General features: G+C 36.9%; 1 pseudogene; it reads left to right on the top strand.

Annotated features, from left to right (window-relative positions):
• Positions 1-24,483, top strand: part of LOC103076452 (splicing factor, proline- and glutamine-rich-like) — an 82,225-nt pseudogene that overhangs the window by 30,949 nt on the left and 26,793 nt on the right.

Genomic DNA, 24,483 nt, shown 5'->3' with positions numbered 1-24,483 from the left:
TCTTAGCATTTTGATATAGGTATCTTCTTTCTAACCTGGCCTTATATCTACTTAGCCTTATAATCTCTATAGATTAGATTATTTAAATTGGAGACACCATGCACACAAAACTAATGGATACAAATAAATGGTCAAATGGCATTTAAAAGAAAACTTTTGTACAGAAACTTTTTTAAGCTTTAAGTCTATAATCCTTTTAAGAGCAGACAATAATTACCAAAATAATTCTCTCCCTCTGCACTGCCTTAGCAGTTTGAATCAGTAACGTATTCCCAAATATTTAGGAAATGTGACAGTACATTCTTAGGAAAAGTCTCTCAAACTTCTAGACTTCTCTACTTCTTGCTGGACTATTCCATTGGACAAAATTAGTTGTATGTGTTTATCTTTAAATTGCTTTAAAAAAATTTTAAATTGTGGTAAAATATACATATAAAATTTACCATCTTTAAGTGTATTGTTCAGTATTGTTAAGTACATTCACACTGTGTACAATCAATGTCCAGAACTTTTCATCCTGTAAAACTGAAACTCTACACTCATTAAACAATAACTATCCATTTTCTCCTTCCTCCAGCCCCCTGAAACCACCATTCTACTTTCTAACTCCATGAATTTGACTATTCTAGCTACCTCATAGGAGTGGAATCATATACTATTTGCCTTTTTGTGACTGGCTTATTTCACTTAGCATAATGTCTTCAAGGTTTATCTGCGTTGTAACATGGGTCACAATCTCCTTCCTTCTTAAGGCTGAATAATATTCCATTGTATGTATATACCCCATTTTGTTTAACCAGTCATCCACTGATGGACACTTGGGTTGCTTCTTTTCCCTATCATGAATAATGTTGCTATGAACATGAGTGTAAATTAAATGATTCATCAAAAGTTCATATTACCAAATTATTCAATGATGCACATGAAAGGTAAGAAAAATACAGAAAGTCAAGGAAAATAAATTCAACACTTGGTTTTCTAATAAAGGGTGCTAATTTCCATTCAGTGAAATGGTAAACAGAAAATGGCAAAAAGTCCATTTACTAATTTGAATTGTCACTAAGTTCTCTTTCTTTCATAACTAGTTTTAAACATCTACTAGGTCAACTGAACAATATTTAATTCTGATATCTAAAAATACATATCAAGAATTTATCATGCAGGAATCTCCAGAAATATTTTTCCGTGGCAAATACTCTTATAATTTTATGGGAAAGCTTAAAATGATGCCTGATTTTTTTTCCTGAAACATCCTTACAAGCTCATTGACTGACCGACATATTTTTTTTCAAGCTCTATATTTCAAAGAGAAAACATAATACACTTTTTTTTGACAAGCATTTAATCACATAATCATTGAAAGCTATCTAAAGGTTTAAAATATCAAGAATGAGGAACTATTATTCTTTTGAATAATATTAAGTAAAAGCTCTTCTATTTAGACAAAGGTACTCATGAAGTGAACATAATACATATATGCACATATGTCAGAGTACTTTCTTCATCTCCCGTTAATAATATGTTATTATGTGTTCAATAATCCTAAAACCTTGAATTATATGTTACAACATTCAATTTTCATACCCAAGTGGCATTATTGTGTAGCATTAGCTATGCTACCTTACAGTCTCATTCTAAGAGCACTGGTCCAAAGCAAATGCATCGTGGGCTTGGTCCTCACAGCCACTAAAAATCCCTTCCTTTAAGAGGTTTCCAGATTGTTTACTCTGCTGCCACTGGAAAATACGTGGTAACTACATGTACTATATGGAAAGAGGTCCAAAATTCATTGTTTCATTAAAAAGTCAAATTGCAAGACAATTCTGAAAAGACACAAGAAAATATTAACAGTAGTTTCTTGGAGTCAGACTGGAAAAGTGGGTAGAAAAAAGGACTTATTTTCATTTAACATACCACAGAGGATTTTTAAGGCAGTAAAACTATTCTGTATGAAACTGTAATGGTGTACACATGACATTATGCATTTGTCAAAACTCATAGACTTGTACAACACAATAAGTGAATCTTAATGTGAACTATGGACTTTAGTTAATAATAATGTAACAACATTAGTTCATCAATTGTAACTAACATATACACTAATACAACATGTTAGCAATAGGAGAAACTGGTGGAGGTGGGAATAGAATATGGGAATTCTCTTACTTTCACTCAATTTTTCTGTAAACCTAAAAACTGCTCTAAAAAAATAAGTATACTAAATAAAAAAGAAATCTGTACTGTTTAGTTTTAAATGACAAGTTCATGCATGCTATGAAAAATCAAATTTTAAAACTGCTAAGAACTAAATATTTTAATCACATGGCTTTCTATTCAGTATTAGATATTTTGCTATTTGAAGTAGGTTAGCATCCAGAATATAAAAATGTACAGTATATATGAACTAAGAGATAATAATTACCCTGTACAGGTGGGTCCTGCTTTATAGTACTATCTATACACTATATACTATACGAGAAGTAACTATACTCTGGACCATTGTTTCTCACCACTTTTTTCATTATCATCTCCCTATGATGCCTTTTTAGACATTTTCCCCCAAACCATGCTTACCCATGAAATTTTAATGCCACCAAAATACTCACCATTCTTTTGTATTATTATGAATATCACACACACACACATAGACTATATCATTAATTTCCTGTTTCTGTATCTTACAGGCAAAAAAGATGTACTCAACTCTAATCAGCCCCTTTAAAATTTTAACTGTGGTACTCCAAATTGCACATAATAAGGTTCAGAGAACAGGTACTAAAAGTTTGGATAAATACTCTCAAACCACTCATCAATGATTCTATTCTAAAACCTAACGTATCTAAAACATGTATGAATTATCCCAGGAGAGGAAAAAAGAACATGTCAATCATTACAACTTTTTGATGTTTTAGCACATTTAGGGTTCATTTAGCCTAGAAAATTAGGCTAAAAGAAAGAGCATAAGTAAAGCCCCTACCAGCCTTTATGTTTTCTAATGAAATACTTCCTTACCAAAAAATTTTTATAGGCAGTAAAAAAGGAGAGGCACAGGAATGCATTCCAACATTCCAGAGAAGGGGTTTCCTTAAGAAAATATTATTAAATATTAGAACATGTACAAGTGTGCTAGGAAACTGACTGATTATATCCAGGAGTATTGAGGAAAAGTTGAGATTGTGTAACTTGTACTCAGCAGGGAAGGGAGGAAGGGGAGAGGGCCTTCTTGGCAAATGCACGCTAAGGGGCTGCAAGGTACAGATTCTGAGCGGAGCCAGTAAAAACAGGACCATGTTCTCCTGCACCCAGCACCTCTGAAAAGTATGCTTCTAATAGATACAGACCTCCACCTCTGGGCTTATTTTCCTCAAAGGAGCCAAAGGCTATCTGAATTAAGGGAAAGAAACTAGATTAGAGCATGCCCTTCCCTGCCTTCATCCTTAAAGGTATCAATAAATCAGGCTTTACCTTTGTGATTTCACATATACACAGTGCACTTTTTAATGCATAGCCACTTAAAAATAACTTCTTTCCACTTATCTGCTGATATTTAAAATTTCTTTAAGAAGATAATTACTTTCCTATGATAATTATGGATAAAAAAGCATTTAAAATGAAAATTAAAAATTTAAAGAAGAAAAGGAAGAAATATATCAATAGGTTTAACAGTGTTTTCCCCTTTGTTTATAATGAAAGTGTTATTTCTGCTATGGAAAAAAATTTAGAATAAATTTTTTTTAATTGGCTTGATTAAGCATTGTCTTTCAAATTTTCTTCCTAAAATACAATTAATCTACAATTGTAAATAAGTCATATCAATTCACCAGTCTATCAAAATTGAAAAGACAAGACCAGTGGTCTTGAAAGGAGATAATCACTAAGTAGAAACAGCACAGGAATGGAAAGAAAGACCAAGTTCACCAAGACAAGTAAAAATGACTGTTACCAATGTCCAATGAGAGAACCAGCATAGCATACTGTGTTAAGGGTGTGAGCTCTGGTACTAGAATGTATGGGTTCAAATCCCAGCACTGGCTCTTCATAGTTATAAACTTAGGGTACCTAAGGGAGGTATCTTAACTTCTCAAAGCTTTAGCTGCTTTATCTGGAAAATGAGGATACTAGAAGTCACTATCACATAAGTTGTTTTTAAGTTCAAATGATACAATGCCTTTAGCATAGAGTTTGGCACATTATAAACACTCAATCAATGTCACCCTTAAAAAAAGACACTATTAATATGCGGCGATAAATTTGAACATACAGCTCTTTGGGCACACTATTAAGTAGCAACACTCTTACTGAGCTGTAGGGCACAAAACTACGGATTTCCATTGGCTTTCATGAAGATATCATTTCAATCATGACCAATGCATTACACAGAAGCTTTGTAAGGGTTAACATTAATATTACAGACTATAAAGGAATAATCAGCCAACAGCCATCTAGAAATGCATGAACACTGAAGCTGGCACAGATGTGAATCTGAATGTTATTCAACCTCTGAGTTTCATTTTTCTTTTCTTAAAATGAAGATAATACCACTTATCTGACAAAGTTGTTAGAATAATAGAGAATAATTCATGTGACATGCTTAGCACAGTGTCCAGCACATTATAATCAACCAATAAATGATACTAAGATAACAACTATGATGATGATAGGCACTTTTCTTCTCTTATAATCAGATAACAAGAGAAGAAATGGAATGAGACTGTTCTATTTCTTTAAAAAAAAAATACCTGGGCTGTTTCTTTTTTTAAAAAATAAAAGTCAGAACCACTACCCATTATTCCTTGGAATGTAGTTCTTTCTGAGAGCAGGCTGAAATATATACAATATCTCATTCCTATCCTTCCACAAAGTCAATTTGAATGGATAAGTGAATGAATGAATCAATGAATAAATTAAGTAAGTAAATAAATCACCGAAATGACTTCATCAATTACTGATTAATGCATACTGATTAATTCATTAATTAATACTGAGACTGCTGAAATATAGCCACTTTGGTGACATACTATGGTTGCTACCCATAACTAGAAACTCCTCACCAAGCCACAGCTGATGGAGCAGTGGTGGCATAAAGTAGAGATGGTATTAGAAGAGTTTCAGCTTTGTTCTGCAATGTTCTAACTCTCTCTTATTATAAGAAAGAGAATTATTACTAGGATTAATATATAATATATAGTGGAATAAAAAGATATTAGCTTTAAGTGAAAGAAGCCAGTCACAAAAGGTCTCATATTGTATGATTCCATTTATATGAAACGTCCAGAACAGGCAAACCCATAAAGACAGAAAGTGGACTAGTGCTTGCCTAGTGGTGAGGCGGGGAAGGAAGGGCAAGGAGCAGAATGAGGAATGACTGCTAGTGTGTACGGGGTTTCCTTTGGGAGTGTTAAATTTTTTCCAAAATTAGATGTGATGGTTGCACAACCAAATGTGAATAAACAAAAAACCACTGAACTGTATGATCATGTTTTCTGACTTTTCTTTTTCAGGAATGTCAGTAGTTAAAGTTCCAGGACTTGGTTCTGTAAAAAGTATTTTTTTAAAAAATAAGCTGGCAATATGACACACTATTACAAAACTTCCTAAAAAAAGAAATTGTATCACCATCACCAAAAAGTAGTATCTACCCCTTAAAGTAATAAATCAATAATGCCTAGGTTTATCTCAAAATCATGATCTCTCATTTCAGTGATATGATTAATGATTTACACACTTTGAAAATGAAATTTCTGCTAAGATAAGGACTGAATGACTCAAAGAAATCATATCCAAACTTATTACCTACTAAGAAAAAAAAGAGTCCACATAAGAATGTATGTTCTACACGCTTGGGCTAGCTTTTATTTGTGGCTGTACTGCACACTAAGATACTTGAGACCCTTCTGCAGTGGACACTATGGTTCACTGCTCAGGTCTTGTGCCTAAAGACTCCATCCCCCAGTTGCCAAGAATGTTAGCTACTGTTGGCTCACAGCCAAGAGTCACACCAGGAATTGCCCTCACCCAAAGCACCCCATCACTAGGGGGAGGTGGAGTACTATTAGCCCCTGGTAGGGGGTAGTACAGTTGTTAAAACTTTCACAACTAGTGATCTGGGGTGAAACGCCAGTAAAAAAGGGGAATGCACTGATGGATATCACATCTCAGGCTTTGAGAAGTTTAGGGGAAAGCAGTAATTATAAGAACTATGCAATCAGATGGCTCTTGTTGGGGGCTACTGGTACAATGGGCAATTGACTGATTAATCACCAATGGAAGGTACAGTACAAAAGTCAAAGAACGTCCTCGGCAGCATATAAAGAGCCTCTCATCTCCAACAACAACAACAAAAACAAAAACTGAAGTTTGGGCCCAGGACTGAACACAAGGGTAGCTGAGCTCCAGGCTGAATTTTCAATCCCCTCAAATCAGCTACACCAAGGTCAGCGTTCTGATTAGGAAGGCATGGAACCCTAAGACTTAGCATGAGGACATTTGGGTGATGTGCTTGAAAATCATGAATCTCCAGATTTCCAGGAACTATCTGATCCTGAGGAATTAGCACTTTCCCTTGCCTGAAGATGAGGCAGAGGTTTCTACCTTACAAGATAACCTATGTCCTCCAGGATCAACCTCCACTTCCCCTCTGGGCCTCTAGACCAATCACAAATAACCACGCTTGGGAAGGGCTGAATGTGCTGAGGAAGAAAGGGACTATATGCTGAAGGAGCTGCAGGACTGACTTAGCCAACGTGTACCCTCAGCAGCTGGAAAAATACATGTAGGGCTGGATCCTGAAGACGCTGGATCAAAGGAGATGGAATATAAAGTTGGATAAAGGAGAGCTATCTAGGTATCCTCCCAAGATACAAGATTTAAAACCTTGACAATGACCCTGGAAATGATACCACCCCACAGCTAAGATGGCTCTTAAAAGCTTGGAATAAGTGAAGGTCCACAATAAGTGATGGAAAAATGCCAGAACTACTGCAGCAGACAGTAAAGTGAAGCAATGAAAGGTTCAGAGAAGTCGGGATCCCAGAGAGCATATACCAGGGATGACTGAAAAAGCTGCCTGCCAACCATACTCCACAGGAGGGTCCAGAGGTCATTACATTCCCCAAAGCAGTAAGGAATGCACTGCTGAGAAGGGCACCAGTATTGCTCAGCTCAGTGGTAGCTGTCCTTGTTAGGCCAGTTTGACCAGAGGAAGTACTGTTAGAGAGCAGGATTCCCTGAGGTACAAAGACCTGGCCCCATGCCTGGATTTGGGATATCTCTGAAGGTTGATCCCAGGTCCAGAGCTCCCCACAGAATTGAAGTCTTAGTTGCAACTGCACTACGAGTTAGCTTCTCCCTCTGCTCAATCCTGCTTCACAATCCTTCACTTCCCTACTGGTGGTGTTGCCAAGAGAATCACCTCAAAAACCTCCTGCATGCGAAACTCTGCCTCAAATCTCTATTCCCTGGAGAACCAGACCTAAAACAATCTTAAACATCTCACAATGCTGGATGAAATAGAACAAACATTCCCTTAAATACATAGAAGGAAATTAAGTACTGAGAGGCCAAAACTTAGACAGGAACTGAAAACCGGAGCAGTAAGCATGAATTGATTGTGGTTGCTGTGGGGAGATATGCTAGTTTCTATAACCAAGAGGCTTGAATTTTAACAGCTAACAAGCAGCTGGAGATGAGGCCTTAACCTTGAGAGACAGAGAGTTAGAATAAAACCCCTCATAAAACCAAGTTACCCAGCAAAGAAGCTTAACTATCTTGGCTAGGGTTCTAAACAGACAAAAAAAAAGTCTACACTGAGAACATGAACTGTTGGCCAGCCTTTACAGAGGTTTGAAGTTCAAATTCATAGTGCCTGCATAGTTCAAGAAATCCGAGGCTTCGAAACTTATAAAAAGACTGACTGCAGGCCATTACTACCCCTGGATACCTAGCAAAAACAAATATAAAACTACTCTGGACCTACAGAATTCCCAAAAATAAAGCCTCACTAAAGATGAGCTTATAATCCAAAGTTACAAAGCACATGAAGAAATAACCCACCATGAGGGAAACAGAAGACACAAAAAACAACAGAATTAGACAATAAAAGCTTCAGTTAATAGTACAGAGAGCACTTATAAAGTATGTTTAAAATTATTTAAAAACATAAAAGACATTATAAAACATATCAAAAAGGCCAGACAGATTTTGGAGGGAACATAGAGTTTTATAAGCACTGAAATAAAAAGAAAATATACATTGGGTTAAACTGCAGATTAGACACAGCTTAAGAAATCATTAATTTAAAAAAGAAAAAGCTTAGAAAATTACTCTGAGTGCAGATGGAAAATGAAAAAATGGCATTAAGAAATACAGAGCATAGGATAGAAGATCCAGTAACATCTTACAGCAAATCAAGAAGAGAATAGAATGAAAAGCAATATTTGAAGAAATAACAGTTGAGGATTTTCCAAAAATGATGGAAGGCATTAATCATCAGATTTAGGAACCTCCAACATAACCTATCCCACTAAGACGCATTATGAAGAAACTAAAAAAACCAAAGACAAAGAGAGTATCTCAAAAGCAATCAAAAAACACTGTCTCAAGATGAAGAAACTAAATGGTATACTGCAAACTAAAATTAAACACAGTAAGACATTAAGAAGGCTCTATGCTGATATTACTGTCATTCAATAAGCACATCTGGAAAAAAGAAAGGGAGATGGGATGACACGGCATGTGAAAGAAGGAACCATAGAACACTTCTTCCTCTCAGGAGACAGACAGCTTGTCAAGTAGTAAAAATACAATTCTTTTTCTTCTCAGGCTTCATTAAGATGAGAGAAGGGAGGTAAAGAAAACTGAAAGAAGGAGGGAGGGAGGGAGATGAAAAGTTCCCTTTCTTTAGAAGAGACTTAAATAGAATAGGTAGAATAAAAAAGGTAGAATTAAAAAAAAAAAAGGTAGAATAAAAAAGTCTCTAAAGACAAAAGAATTATTGGGAGAAGAATTTGTATGAAACAAATTCTCAAGAAAAGCCTCTAGGATGAAGACAAAGATGGTTTGTTCATGGGTAAGACTAGTAAAATTTGAAAAATTATGGGAAATTAATTTATAAAAAGTATAATGATATAAAAATGATTATATAGTGATCAAAGCAGGGAGATTAAAACTAAACACAGTAATGGATACTGTGGTTGCCTTCCCAATGACCATGGCCCCTACTTTGCTTTGGTAGTACTACTCCTGCCTCACACAACCTATATGTTTGGAGGGAATACAGCCACCCTCACTCTAGCAATAAGGCGTAAGACTCAGGTGCAAGGTGTTCAGTGTAATATCCCCCACTTCACCCTGACGTCTGGAGATGTTTTCTGGGAACTTCTGGGAAAGAACACCTCTCCTCCTCTGTATGATGTGGTATGAAATATGACGCCTAGAACTGCTAGAGCCATTTTGCAACCATGACGAAAGCCAGCCTAAAAACAAAATCAGCATGAAGATTAGAGCAGAGCTGAGAGAACTACAGAGAAACAGAGCCAGAGTCTTGATCAAATAGCACCTGAAGACTGACCTATCTCTAAACTCTCCAGTTAAGTAAATGAAAGAAATCCCCTTTGTTTTAGCTAGTTAGGTTTTCTGTTATTTGCAACTAGAAACGTTATCTGATATATAGGATATAAGGTTAAAGCACTGTTTACCACTAAAATTTCCACTGATTTAGACTCAATACAAGTTTTAGACTAGAAATTTAAGATGTCATACAGAAATGGCTTAGAAAAAAAAATAAGAATATGCTTGACACGGGAGATTTTTAGTAGTCGCAAGAATGTAATTTGCAAGAGCCAGGAAAACTGAGCATTCCAAACACCAGAGGCCCTGCATGTGCTAACACAATTGTGTAGAAAAGGGTAAAGATGCTGGAGCCAGAGAGAAAACAAGACATTCTTAAGTGAGGTTTGCCTCTGAAGAAATCCAGAGAGCATCAAACTACTTCCTCTTACCAGTCTTTTTGTTTTCATGCTATTTTATTTAAACTTTGTTTACTATTTTTAAAAACTGAAAGATTTCTGGTTAAAAGATAATACATACATTTATCTCCACTCGTTCCCAAAACTCCACAAAAAGACAGTAAAGGAAAAACGTTTAAGTATTAAATACTAAGGATAAAAACAGGAGGAAATTAAAGACAAAAGAAATTAATAAAATTTTGGAAGATGGAAAGCAAAGGGGTGAATATTTTCTGACTTAGCAGAACAGATAAAGTTGAAACCTAACTATCTATAGTTAAGAGAAGGATGCCAACAAGAAAATAATTCACAATAAAGAATCTAGAAAGGCATAGAATGGAGCAGTTATGAGTGGGGCTAAAATCAGGAGGATGACAGAAAGTTCACAAAAGGAACAACTAGACACTCCTTTCCAATTCTCCAACTAACTCTCACTCTGGCAAGAGAAAAGCACTTACTCTCTGGTAAAGACTGAATCTGACAGACTTGACTTAGGGACTAAAGGCACTGAGTGTGAGGATAAGATACTGTACTGAAAACAAGGAGAGTAAATACAAGTTTACATACTAAGCAGTGAGATCAACCCCTACTCCCCAGCTCTCTTCTCCTACTCAACTGCCATAAACTGATGGCCAGCCTTTTACCGCCTACAGAGGAGACAAGGATTCCTCCTTGGGAAAACAAATCAGTCGAAGAGAAAAGCTTGTTAGTTTTAAGAGTCAGAGATGTCTCAATAAAATGAATCTGGTCTTCAACTAACAGCCCTAGAGTGAAATCCACGCACACAGAGTTTCCACTAAGATTTTCAGCATTAATTAAACATTTGAGGAACAATTGAAAAATGATTCTATCATGAAAAAAAAGAAACCAAATCAGATAGAAAAACAAAAAAAAATTATACAGTACACAAAGAAACCGTTTTTAAAATCTAAAATTCAGTGAGATGAGATGAAATTGTATTCATAAAACAAGAACAGGGGATTACCTAAAGAAAAACTCAGAAAACAAGAAAAAGCTTTTGAAAATTTTAAATGAGAGCAGAAACTTAAAATATATATATTACAGTAAGACTGAAAATAAAGCTGAGGAAATCTCCCAGACACTAGAAAATTAGATCAAAATCCAGAAGATCCAATATTAGACTATAGAAATTCTAGAAGACAGAAAAAGGAGAAGAAATATTATCAAAGATATAATGAAAGAAAATTTCCCATAAATTCCAAGAAAAATAAGTTATGGGGAAAAGTGAATGTAATCATAATAATCACTTTGTGGCTCAGCTATGAATGATACATAATTATAATAATGAAGACAGTGACTAACCAAAAACTGTACTATTATGGGAGAAGAAAGTTGAGGGGGAGAGGGAAAGAACTGATGTGGGGGAGGGGTATAAAAGATCTAAATCTTCATTTACTTTATGAAAAAGTCAACACAGAGTGACTAAAATTGAAAAATTAAGAAATGAGATCATAAGTAACATTGAAAAATATGGAAGTAAACACCAGAAGAAACTGCTAAAAGAGAAGTAAAAATAGTTGCCTCTGGGAATAACAATCCAAGGTTGAGAAGGAGTTAGCCAAGGACCAATGTTTTTCATTATACACTTTACCTCATTACTTGAGTCTTTAACATTAATTAAACTTACAAACTAACCTTCGTAACAGACATTTTATAACATTAAGTAACATAAAAGAATGGAAACACTTTAATATTAAATATTTTAATCTCTCCATTCATTTTTACATTCTTTTATATCTTAATTAAATTGTAAATTTTTCTCATACAGGTCCTCTTGCCCATTTCTTATTATTTCATTCTGGATAAAGTATATTTTTGGTTACTATTATGAATGACACCACAAAAATTTTGTTCTCTAACTGGTTGTTGCTAGTTATTTTATATCTTTTTAATTGAAAGAACACTTGTTTTTAATTTTCTTAAACCCATTGATAATAGAAATCATTTTCATGATCTTTATATTTAGCATTGTGCCTCACCACAACAGGTAGAAAGTAAATATTTAACAAACAATAGAAAACACTGACAGAGCACTTACTATGTGTCATACACTTAGGGAATTTATAATCTCCAGTCTTCACAGCTCTTTAAGGCAGTGTTTAGGCAGACTGTAACAAACTGTTAACAGCTGTAACAAAGGAAAACAAAAATACAAGGGCTTAAATAAGATAGAAGTTTATTTCTCTCTCACATAACAGTTCGAAGGTAAGTGAGCAATCTAGGGCAGGTAAACAGCTCTGCTCCAGGGAACCCAGACTAGCTAGTCGGTTGTGCCATCTTCGTCAACTGGCGTCCATCTCTGGATCCAAGGCTTCTGCTTCAATTCTTGTCACTTCCCAAAGAGGACATCCAGGGCAAATGACCTTCTCTTTAAGAAGATGACCCAAAAAGTTGTCCACATCTCTTCCTTTAACATCCTAATGTCCCAAACTTAGTCACAGGGCCCCTTTTAGGTGCATCTAGCTGAGAAATGCAGCTGTAGCTGGGTGGTCATGGCTGACTAAAACTTGGGGCGGAACTGGGGATTCCATTTCTCAAAATAAGAAAAAAAAAAAAGAATGGCTCTTAGGGCATAGCTGGCAGTCTTTGTCACAGGTATGTATTATAATCTCTACTTTATAAACGTAGAAACTGAAAATCAGAACTATTTGCCTAAGGCCACATAGCTACAAATAATTAAGCCAGGATTCAATTCCATCTTGATCCTATACTATTTCCACTAAATCATGTTAAATAACAATAGGAATGCATATATATTGTAAAATTTCTTGCTAAATGTGACAGAACTGGATTGGTTCTAACCAAATAGTCCTGGGTGTCCAGCAGTAGCAGCCTCTCCACCCACACTGGTATCAGCCTTTCCACCTCTGAGGGGATTAACCCCACTCTGCCTAATGAAACAGTAATGGTCTCCCCAGAGGGAGTTGCCATGTAAGACAATGCTGACTCACCTCCACCACCCCTCTTTTCTTCTAGATTTATAACTAGACTCAAGTCCCAGCAGGTCCCTAAAGGTGAGGTACGAAGTGTGACCCATGAGGATGTGTGCTACATGCACTCCGAAAGAACTATTTGGGTTTTCTAATGTATGCAAGCAGAAACGGAACATGTCTGGGAATGGATATTTAAGGGTGTGGGATAATAGTACAAGGAACATAAAGTTGATTCAGGCTGAATTTCTTGATATGGGCTCACTAAGCAAAGATTCTGCATCTAATGTTGCAGCTGGGGGCATTAGAAAGGGCTCTAATAGTTTGATTGGTTGGCTGAAACATCAAAAGATGGCCCATCATGAGCAAATTTAAAATACCTGACCCCTGGGTCCCCTTTGATTTAATGCACAAGGGACTCAAAGGCTTAGGGAAACTGGAATGTTAGAGTGAATTGTCAAATAAGACCTACTCACACACAATGGCAGGGTCCAGAAGACACACCTTTCACCAACACTCTGAGAAATAAATTTGCGAGAGGAGCCCCAGCATCCTTGAAGAGCCTTCTGATTACTCTTCTCTGTAAGCCAGACCTTACATTGGGAACTGCAACCATTCAACCAGAAAACCTAAATGTAATGGGATTAATTGGGTCCCAGGGTGGCAGGGGCCAAGTGGCAGCACTCAGCTGCCAAAGGCAAGGTGGGCATAGTTACCGTAATGACAACAGAGTCAAAGCAGCGATTAGAACAGTATGATTCATACAGACCTATAGTGTTGGCTAATCATGGTATTGCTAGAAGTGAAATAGACAGAAAGCTTACTAACTTCTTACTTGATCTGAATAAGCAAAAAAGTCTGTCAAAGGAACAAAATTCTAACTCAAATCATAAAAACAGAGAGTCATGGCCCCTCAATCAATTCCCAGACTTGAGCTAGTTTACAGACCCAAACCCCTTAAATGAAAGGGAGCCTGGTTCCTTTGAGAAAGGACCCCAGTACACTACAAAAATGTATACTGTTAATCGTTCTCCCAGCCTTCCCAAAGGGACCTACAGCCTTTTACCAGCGTAACTATGGACGGAGGAGAAGAAAATAATGAGACCTCTCAGGGACTAATGGACACCGAACTGACACTGATTCCGGAAGACCCAAAACTACGGCCCTCCAGCAATAGTAAGGGCTTATGGAAGACAGGTTACCAATGGAGTTTTAGCTCAGGTCCATCTCACAGAGGGCCTAGTGGGTCCCCAAACCCATCCTGTGGGTTCCCCAGTTCCAGAATGCATAATTGCAATACACATACTTAGCAGATGGCAGAATTCCCACATTGGCTCCTCCCTGACCTGTGGAGTGAAGGTTATCATGTTGAGAAAGGCTGAGTGGAAGCCATTAAAGCTGTCTCTACCTAGGAAAATAGTGGATCAAAAGCAATACCACATCCCTGGTGGGACTGCAGAGATCAGGCCACCATCAAGGACTTGAAAGATGCAGGGGTTGTGATTCCCACCACTCCCTATTCAACTCTCCTATCTGGCCTGTGCAGAAGACAGATTGATCTTGGAGAATGATGGATTATGGTAAGTTTAACCAAGTGGTGACTCCAATTGCAGCGGCTGTACTAGATGTGGTTTCATTGCTTGAGTAAGTTAATACATCCCCTGGTACATGATATGCAGCTATTGATCCGGCAAATGCCTTTTTCTCCAGACTGTCCGTAAGGCCCACCAGAAGCAGTTTGCTTTCAGCTGGTAAGACCAGTGATACATCTCCACTGTCTTACCTCAAGGGTATATCAACTCTCCAGGTCATAGTATACTTCACAGGGATCTTAACTGTCTTTCACTTCCACAATATATTACACTGGTCCATTACACTGATGACCTGACACTGACTGGACTAGTGAGTGAGAAGCAGCAACTACTCTAGACTAATTGGTCAGACATTTGCATATCAGAAGGCAAGAAATAAATCCGACTAAAATTCAGGGGCCTTCTACCTCAGTGAAATCTCTAGGGGCCAGTGGTGTGAGGCATGTCAAGATATCCCTCCTGAGATGAAAGATAGGTTGCAACATCTGGCCCCTCCCACAACCAAGAAAGAGGCACAACGTTTATTTAGGGAGCCAGTGTGGATTCTGGAGGCAACACAGTCCTCGCTGGGGTGTGTTACTCCTGCCCATTTACCAAGCGGCTGAAACAGCTGCTGGTTTGAGGGGGGGCCCAGAACCAGAGAAAACCTACAACAGGTTTAGGCTGCTGTGCAAACTGCTCTGCAGATCCCATGGTGCCTGAAGGGTCACTGGCAGGTAGTGATGCTGTGTGAGCCTTTGCAGGTCCCTACAGTGAATCATGGAACAGGCCTTTAGGATTTTGGAGCAAGATCCTACATCATCTTCAGATAACCATTCTCCCTTTACAAGACAATTTTTGGCCTGCTACTGGGCCTTAGTAGAAAGTAGAAAGTTACCAAGAGACTTCAGCTGCCCATCATGAACTGAGTGTTATCTGACCCATCAAGCCCTAAAGTTGGGCGTGCACAGCAACACACCATTGTCAAGGTAAGTAGAGATACACAAGGTAAGTAGAGATTCTAGACTTCTGACTTCCATTCCAGTGCTCTTTTCACTATCCTATTCTATCTTCCAGTGAAAGTAAGGTTTGTCCTGTCACAATTACAATCATTCCCAGATGTTAAACGGTTTAAACGATAATTTTTTCTTTCAAGTGATAATAAAGCTTTAGTCCCAAGTAAATCCTAAAGTTTGGTCACACATTACTACTTCTCTACATTTACTGAGAATTCATCAAGCAATGTTATCTTACCAACATAAAGCTAAAGTAGGAAACCTTCACAGTCACAGTAGTTTCCCTGTACTAATATTTCTAAACTCTAGTGTGCTCACTTACGTCATTAGAATAGAAGAATTTAAGCCTGATTTTTTTTTCCCAGTTGTGTTTACCTTCATGGTCACTAAAAGTTCCCAGTACCAAGTTTGTGCTCAGAGAATGAAACACCATATTCCTTCTATCTCAAGGGTCAAAATTATTCATACTTAACTACAAGCTCTATTTGCTTTATTTGATACTTTTTGCTACTATCCTAAATACAAAATAGAAACCCATAATGCCTGCTGAATTAAGCTAAATTTCTAAATAGATGCCAAAGTTACCTAAAAGAAGTATAAAATTTACAACTGCACACCATTTCTTTCAAGTTTATCTTCTTCCCACCCTAGTAACAAAGTCCGCGCTGAGATGTTTCCAAATGTATCTGACGTTTTGTTTTTAAACAAAATATATTTTAAATAGTTTGGGAAAAAAATTTTTAATATTTGCAAGGCAACAACTTACTTACTTTGTCCATATCATCAAGCACAGTAGTGATCATTAGGGTTGGAAAATCAACTGTATTACCAAAGATGGGCAGGGGGTGGGGGGAGTAGATGACAACTCCAGTACAGAGAGAAGATGATATAACTGGTATATCTTATAGCTTGACTCCAATTTAGTTGGAGAGGACTATTAGTTATCTTTGTCAGGGATACAAATATAACCCAAGTAAAATTAAAGAATAAATGACCCTTTCAAAATTTGAAATTATCTTTTTTTAATGAAGCTGCTTATGACAGCTAATATATACCTTTTGAGTTACTGCAAATAATTCAACACAACTAATATGGTGTCTTGCTCTCTCACAAATCTAGGAAAGAACACAGTATATATTTAATCGAAAAAATAAATATTGAAACTCCCAAGAGTGACACTCATATGAGTTAGCGCTCACATTATATTAATGGAAGGTACTGCCAAATGACATACAAATAGACATTAAGCCTAGATCAAAAAATACTACCCATCACTAACTGAATCCCTGCTGTGCACCTGGCACTGTATTTGGCACTTTAAATATTTCTCCACCCCAACAATTTTGCAAGGTATTTTTCTATTTTACAGCTGATAAAAGATTCAAAAGAAATTGACTAACTTGCCAAATATCACATAGCTCACAAGTAACAGAGCCAGGATATGAGTCAATAGTTCACTTTTAGGAAAGATATACTTAGCTTACTAAAAAGAGTCATAGGAGCATGTTTTTAAAAATATAAAGTCTTAACTATCAGTATACAAACACTGTAAACATACATAAAAATACAAAGAGGGTAGCATTTTGAAAGCATGCAGCCTGGATGGCATGTCAGATGTGTAAGCAAAGTCTGCACTACGTGGCTGTGACAGAATGTCTCCACAGTAAGGCCTCGTGTACCCCATTACGATCTAGGTTATCTTTCCTGGACCCAAACCAAACTCCTTTTCTGGATTCTCCACTGAACTGCTAAGCCTGTCTGTGTCTGCCTAGCTTTTACCCTAATATTTTTCTTTTCAATATGTGTGTCCTCCAGATTCCTATCTACTATCTTCCTCCTTTTTATCTGATGCAGACAGAGAACCTGTTGTTAACTTCCCTCCTCTTTACTTTAGGGATTAGCCCACAAAGAGTTAGCTTATCTATCCAGCCATAGAATAGGGTGCTATGCTCTGTTATCATTTTTTCCTAAGATGGAGAAGGAATAATCAAACTTCTGAGGAAATAGGGAAACAGAAAAAAAAATGGTATAAGTTCTTACACTTAGAAATAGAGAACACGAGATTAGCACAACTGTATAAAAATGCTGGGTACACAGTGCTGCAACAAACAAGGTCCTGCCCTCACAGAGCTCACAACTTCAAGACCTGTGCCTTAGCATTGTGGGTACTTGTGACACAGTGCCTGCCTCCAAAGACTCACAATCTACCAATGACACTTCACATTTCAATAGCTCTTTAGAACTTTATAAAATCCTCTCTTAGCACCTTATTTAAGTTTCACAGCAATAACCTGAAATAGAAATAACTATCCTTCCCTTTATTAAAGAGAAAATAGATTAAGAACAACAACATGTTCTGCACATAGTTACACCGATAGTAAGAGGAGGAGCCAAGAATCAAGCCCAGGTCCTCTGGCTCCAATTCTACTTCACTAAGGGTCTCTGAGGAGTAGTCTGGTTTCTGTCAAGTGAATTTAGACCCCAGTTCATAACATGAAATGAATGCCTCATACCCCAACATCATATCATAATTTCACATGGTCATGGCAAAGCAGTGGTCTTATGAGGAAAGCGGTCAGGAACCAAAGGGACAAAATTCTAAAGACTTAGGCACAGCAGCAGGCCTGAGCCTTTCCTACTCCCTTCTCCGCAGGCCAAACCCCGTTTACCACTCTCCATTACAAGTCTCGCCATGCAGTTTGAATACATAACTAAACTGTCCAACAACAGATCAAAAAGTATGACCATTATTATGGTCATAATAAGCAAGGTACAAGAGCGTAGTTGTGGGCTATCCAAACGTTAAATACTGTGAACCCAAGATCAGAGCCCATGAAGTGTCCCTGAACAAAAAAGGAGATAGTCTGGAAGGACCTATATAATACCCACACTTTTGCCACTCTATCTGCTGCTGTGAGGTTGTACTTGTGACTTATCTCAACTATCCATACCACTTCATTAAAGGTCTATTCTCAAAGACAGGGATCTATTCCACTTTCAGTCTGTAATGGGCTGTGGAGGCTATGATTCTGGCTGTCCAGCACGCTTTCCAAACTCACTTTTATGATTAAGAAAACAACAGCAATGACAAAACAAATAGACATCAATCCACCTTGTCTTTGTGAAAATTATTCCCCACTACATGTGGTACGGGTAGGGTTGTCAAACACAGAGCCCTCGATGTTTCCATTCCATTCCTTGGATGGGTACAAGACTGTTCGGATTAACTGTGATTCCTCTGGGGTGCTTTTCGATTTTATCTTATTTAAATTTAAACTTAAAATTTTAGTCTAATTTATCTTGTGTTTATTTTCACTTTAAATTTAACTTAAAATTAATTTAACAGTATCCAAAAGAAAGCAAAATTATATAAAACAATCCTTCATTTAAAAAATCCTCAACTGAAAAACTGCTAAGTAAAATAATAAAATTTTTGTTAGTGATGAGAAGATAGTTTTCTATATATTTTATAACCAGTAACCCAAAATGCGGGTTCTTTCTTGTAAGAACTATTAAGAACTTAAACAAAATGCAGGTTCTTTCTTATAAGAACTATTAAGACCTTAAACATTAGAAAATTTGATAAAATCAAATTCTATCTTCCAGTGAAAGTAAGTGATACATTAAACAACTTTAATGAATCTTCAGATAATTAAGCGAAAAGTGCCAAACCCAAAACGTTCTATGTTATTTCATTTATGCAACATTCTTAAAGTGACAAAATTATATAAATAGAAAACAGATTAGTGATTGCCAGGAGTTAAGAAGTGGATATAGCTATAAAAGGGAAATAGGAAGGATCCTTGCTGTGATGGAATTGCCTGTATCTACACTGTATCAATGACACAGTGATTTAGCAAATTTGTCATCACAAACCAACCAAGCCCTGTCAGAGCGGGTCCAGACACCTGTGCAAGATTACTAAGCCATTGAGTAGTAAATCAGGACTCAAACCTGGAAGTTTAGGCCCTCCAGGGTCTGGGCTCTTACCCATTACCCTATTCTGTTGGTTGGTTAATGGATGGATGATCAATCATCTCACAGTTCCACAAGATTTAGAGTTTCCTCAGGATGGTATTCGGTGCCCTACATGTCCCAGCTCCAATCTTATCTTCCCTACTCCCTAAACATGTGTCCCATACACTAAACACACCTGCAATGTCCCACCTTCACCCCAGCTCCCTCTACTGGGTATTTCCTCCTCTACACCTACGCCTCTCCAAATCCTATCTTCAAATCCCAGCCAGGTCATTATGTCCATAAAGTTTTCTCTAATCTCTTTGTCCTGTGATAATCCCTCTCTCATCTAAACTACTACAACTCTTACATTCATCAAGTACAGCTGTGGGGTCTTTAAGGATAAGGGAGAAGAAGTTATGGCTGTTTATAAATTCTATCCAGCATCAAACAGTCTATATGGGCATTTAGTATACATCTGTTAAATTTAAGATACATTTATTATCAAAAAAAAAAATGCCTCTGATCATCTGTTAAATTTAAGATACATTTATTATCAAAAAAAAAAAAAACACTGCCTCTGATATAATCTTCCCATTTTTTTTCCTAACTTTAATTCACAATTCCATATATGTATGTGTGTATATAAATGCCAAACTGTGTAATACTTAAAATATAGTAGCTTTTACCAGATAATAATGCTGAAATTCTGAATGTTGAAATAACCTAGGGAATTCCCTGGCAGTCCAGTGGTTAGGATTCTGCGCTTCCACTGCAGGGGGGAATGGGTTCGATCCCTGGTCTGGGAACAAATATCCCGCAAGCTGAGCAACTCGGAAAAAAAGAAAGAAAGAAAGAAAAAAGAAATAGCCTAGTTTTTAAGGGAATAATCATCAGAGAAGCATTTCACTTCAGTACAATCAAAGGTCAGCGTATTAAAGATTCTATACAACTAGTATGTATACATATCCTGCAAGAGAAAGGACCCACGAATGATTTTAATACTAAACATATGTTGAAAACATTGCAGGTGTCTAAATCCAAGAGTTCATCAGTCACATGTCACCACAACAACCTTGGCAGGTTCTTCACAAACTCAGATACCATTCTTTAGGGATTAGGCTCCTTCTCCATCAACCCTAAAACAAAAGGACAGGGAGCAGATCTAAATAAAATGCAGAGGTCGCAGTCTCACAGATGCTGACTTACTGTCATCTCTAAAAGAGAGCCGCCAATTACCATACACGCTATTAGATTTATAAAAATGTAACGGCCTAATAGCCATAGAACAAAGCTAAATCTGCTAATGGCAGGGACCATGAGGGGAATACCAACCAAAAAGTACTATAGAAGTCTTTCCATTGAAACTTGCTTTAAAGAAAGCAGAAGAAAGGAAGAAAGGAAAGGAGGGAGGGAAATAAGTTCCAATATGCATACACAAATTGTACAATCTTCCTTTCATGGCAATGGCCCAAAAAATAAAAAAATGAAATCTACTTGCAAAGAGTCCTTTGAAACAGCCGCTTGACTTCATGGTCAAGTTATGTGATCTGTAAGACCTGAAGATACTCAAGTCAGTGATAAACACCAAATCACATGACCCATTGATTAAATCACTTTTCCCATTGAGGAAAATGCACGGAAATATCTGTCTGGAGTTTATACTGGCTGTGCAAATGAATGTACTTAGTCATTATTCAACATCACCACTCACAAAGCAAACAACTGTTTCCCTTTGAATGCTCACCTTTTCTATTAGTACTAACAAAGTCACTGCCAAAAACACTAAATTAACACCGCCCACTACAGAAATAACTTAAACATTAATCTTAACCCATTAAAAAAATATGGGTTAAGCATCTTTTCAATTAAAATATTATTTTACAGTGTTTATCTAGTGAGCAAAGGAAAACACATACATCTTAAATAGATAATCATATCACAAGTTTATACGAAAGACAAGAATATAGAAAACACTGCTCTAAAGTTATTTTCTACTTCTAGATGTCCTCCTAATACTTATTGCTAAATAAGGATAACAAGTAAAAAATAGTACAGGCACTATTTTTCACAATGCATGATTTTCTCACTTGAAGATCAATTAAAACACACATGAGAAAAATTTCTCTTGTATAAATATTTTATAAAAGAGGAAAAACTATTTTTGAGCCTAAAATGTATAAAGAGAACTGATAAAGTATGGTTATCACCTCTTTGAAGATTACTGAGCCCCTTGAAGAAGTCCACAGAACAAACTCTGCAAAATTCCAATACAAAAAAGTTTTTACATGTTCGCTGTAATTTCAGACTAATGTTATAAATCTTCTTAGAGTATTTGCTCCTACCTGAGCTTTACAAGTGGCGATCCATGCTCGTATCAAGTAATCCTTAGTTCATGTTTATCTCAGAATAAGATGCAAAAGAAAACAATACTTAATGTCCCATTAAAAGATTTGTTTTCAGATTTTTTTTTTTCTTCCTCCAGAGGGCAGTCAATATAAGCCTCCAGTAAAGGGAGTTTTTTTTAAAGTTTTTTGGAAAGTGATTTGGTGGAAACCATTTGGTCTTGTAGGAGAGGAACCCCTCCAAGTTCTCAGCTTGGTCGCCGTAACAAAAGATAGATTAACAGGAAAAAAGCATACAAATTTACTTAATATAAATTTTATGTGACACAGCAAACTTCATAAGGAAATAAAGACCAAAGAAATGGTTAAGTCTGAGCGTTTTTATACTAGGTTTGATGAAGAGTAGAGAGTCATGGAAAAACAGGATAGGACAAAGAGGAGTATGAGCTAAGAGTAGTAAACAGGGGGAAACTTAGCAAGGCCAGTTTGTTCAAATTCTTCTCAATGTCCATCCATCTAACCCTTTTCCTTTGGGCATAGGTAAGGCATCGCTCACATGAGGGTCTTTATGGCATGCTTCAGGGTCAGAAAGTCCTGCACCTGCCATTTCTCAAATTCCTTCACCTTAAATTAGTCAACATGCCAAGGTGCCATATTTTGGAGTAGCATGTCCTAAACCCTGTCATTCTCCATATGAAACTTCCCCAAGAAGTTTCATAGTCCAGAAACTGAGTTGGCAGAATGTCCCATAACCCACTGAATCAACCTCAGTCCTGGAAATTGGTCAGTCCATTCAAACAGTTGTGTCTCATTTCAGGAGGTGGTGGTATAGGTAGGAGTACATGGTGCGAGTAATCAAGCATTTAATAAGGGGCATTTCTATGGAAACAAAAAAAAAAAACACAAAGGTTGATGGTTAGAACAAACATAAACTCAGTTTTTGAGTCCAGAGGGCAGTCAGTTAAGACTTCTAGATGTTGGGCTTAAAGCATCTTTAGGTGATACAGTGAGGATAGGCAGTAGCAATCTGATGGATTTTCCTGGTGTGCAGTTTAAAATGTCTCTGGTGAGGTCATCAGGTGTTCCATGAACTTTCTGAGTGGCCCACACAGCAACAGGCATGAAGGTTGCCCATATATGATCTGTTGTAGTGATTTCTCTGAAGTTTAAATCAAGTCAGCCAGCCTCAGCTTCCGGGCTTCAGGAAAGGACAGTTTTAGTTCTCAGTGATTCCAAGTCAGAAGGGTGGGAGAAAAACTGGAAATGTTAATTTAGAGAGTTGTAGCCAAACACTGGAGGAAACTAGAAGAATTCAGGATCCAGTCACATTAACAGGTAGATAAAACCTTAAAGACAATGAACAGGACTAGAACTTCAGACCCATAAGGGTGTGCTATAGCTTCCTACTGAAACATTATTTTTCTCTCTATAGTCACCCCCATTTCTAGCAAAGATAATAAATGACTAATTTGTCTGCAAAATAAGCCTAGTCTTGTTCAATTTGGCCTGATATTTACATAAGTGCAGCAAGAATAGTGATTGACCATATAGACCTTTTTTAAGTTTGCTTGGCTAGACCTTTAAATAAGGAATCTCAAATTAGACTTTTAAAAGCCTCTCAAGGCTGGGTACCCAAGCCAGAAACTTGCCACCAGACTTTGCCTTCAATACATATAGACTTGGCTGAATGTCTCTCTTCTTGAGTTCCCAAAATATTTTAAGGTACTTGCGTCTCCCTGGAAGTGACCTTCCTCACTTACCTATAATGCTGAGTACCCTGTAAACCAGGTACCAGGCCAGGTTTTTTTTTTGGTTTTTGGTTTTTTTTCCAAGAGGGTTTATAAGCATTAGCTCTAATAAAGACCACCTTAGTTCCTTAAATCTGTCTGGTCACATATAATTTTATATATCATTCTCCAATATAACATTCCAGTTAAAGCCTTGGTAATACAACCAGTGTTTTTATTATGTCCTATTACAAGGAAAACAGATTCTTATTGGACTTATGCAAATAACTATAATGCCATGAAAATAAAAATATTCAATAAGAGTTTCTGAATTCTGGAAGGATCAGGTAGGGAGAAAAGTAATCATTTCATCTTTGTTCACAAAGGTATACTTTACCAAATTGCTGTAACTTATAGGTAGCTTAAGAGAGAAAAACAAAACATTAAAGAAGCAGCAATGTTTCAAACAAAAGTCATTAAAAAAATTACAATTATTCCCATCAATTCATTCAATCTCATGTAATTAATACTTGTTCTGTTTGATCTTGAGTTAGCAGTTTTATGAATCCATGAACTTCTTCATTACTTCAGAAAATTCTTAGTCCACTGGCCTGGTCTCAGTTATTCAAGTGATGGCATCATGGAGCTGTCTCCCTTGTAGCTGACTGTAAACACTTTCAGGGAAGAATCAGGAGTGAAACACACCTGTCTGTGAATGACAAAAGACTTTGAAATGGCCATGGTTAAAGATCTGATGAGATGTCATTATAATGTAATTGACAAGGAAATTTGTTTATTTCAGTGACACACAATGTTTTAACACAACCAGAATTTTGACTGATAACATAATGCTGAACATCAAGTATTGACAATTCTATCAACTTCATACCATTTCTGAAATACTTATATTAA

Source organism: Lipotes vexillifer, unplaced genomic scaffold (assembly GCF_000442215.2).
Source record: "Lipotes vexillifer unplaced genomic scaffold, Lipotes_vexillifer_v1.1 scaffold1675, whole genome shotgun sequence".
NCBI lineage: Eukaryota > Metazoa > Chordata > Mammalia > Artiodactyla > Lipotidae > Lipotes > Lipotes vexillifer.
The sequence above is the reverse complement of the archived record's forward strand: the minus strand, read 5'-3'. Positions and strand labels throughout refer to the sequence as shown.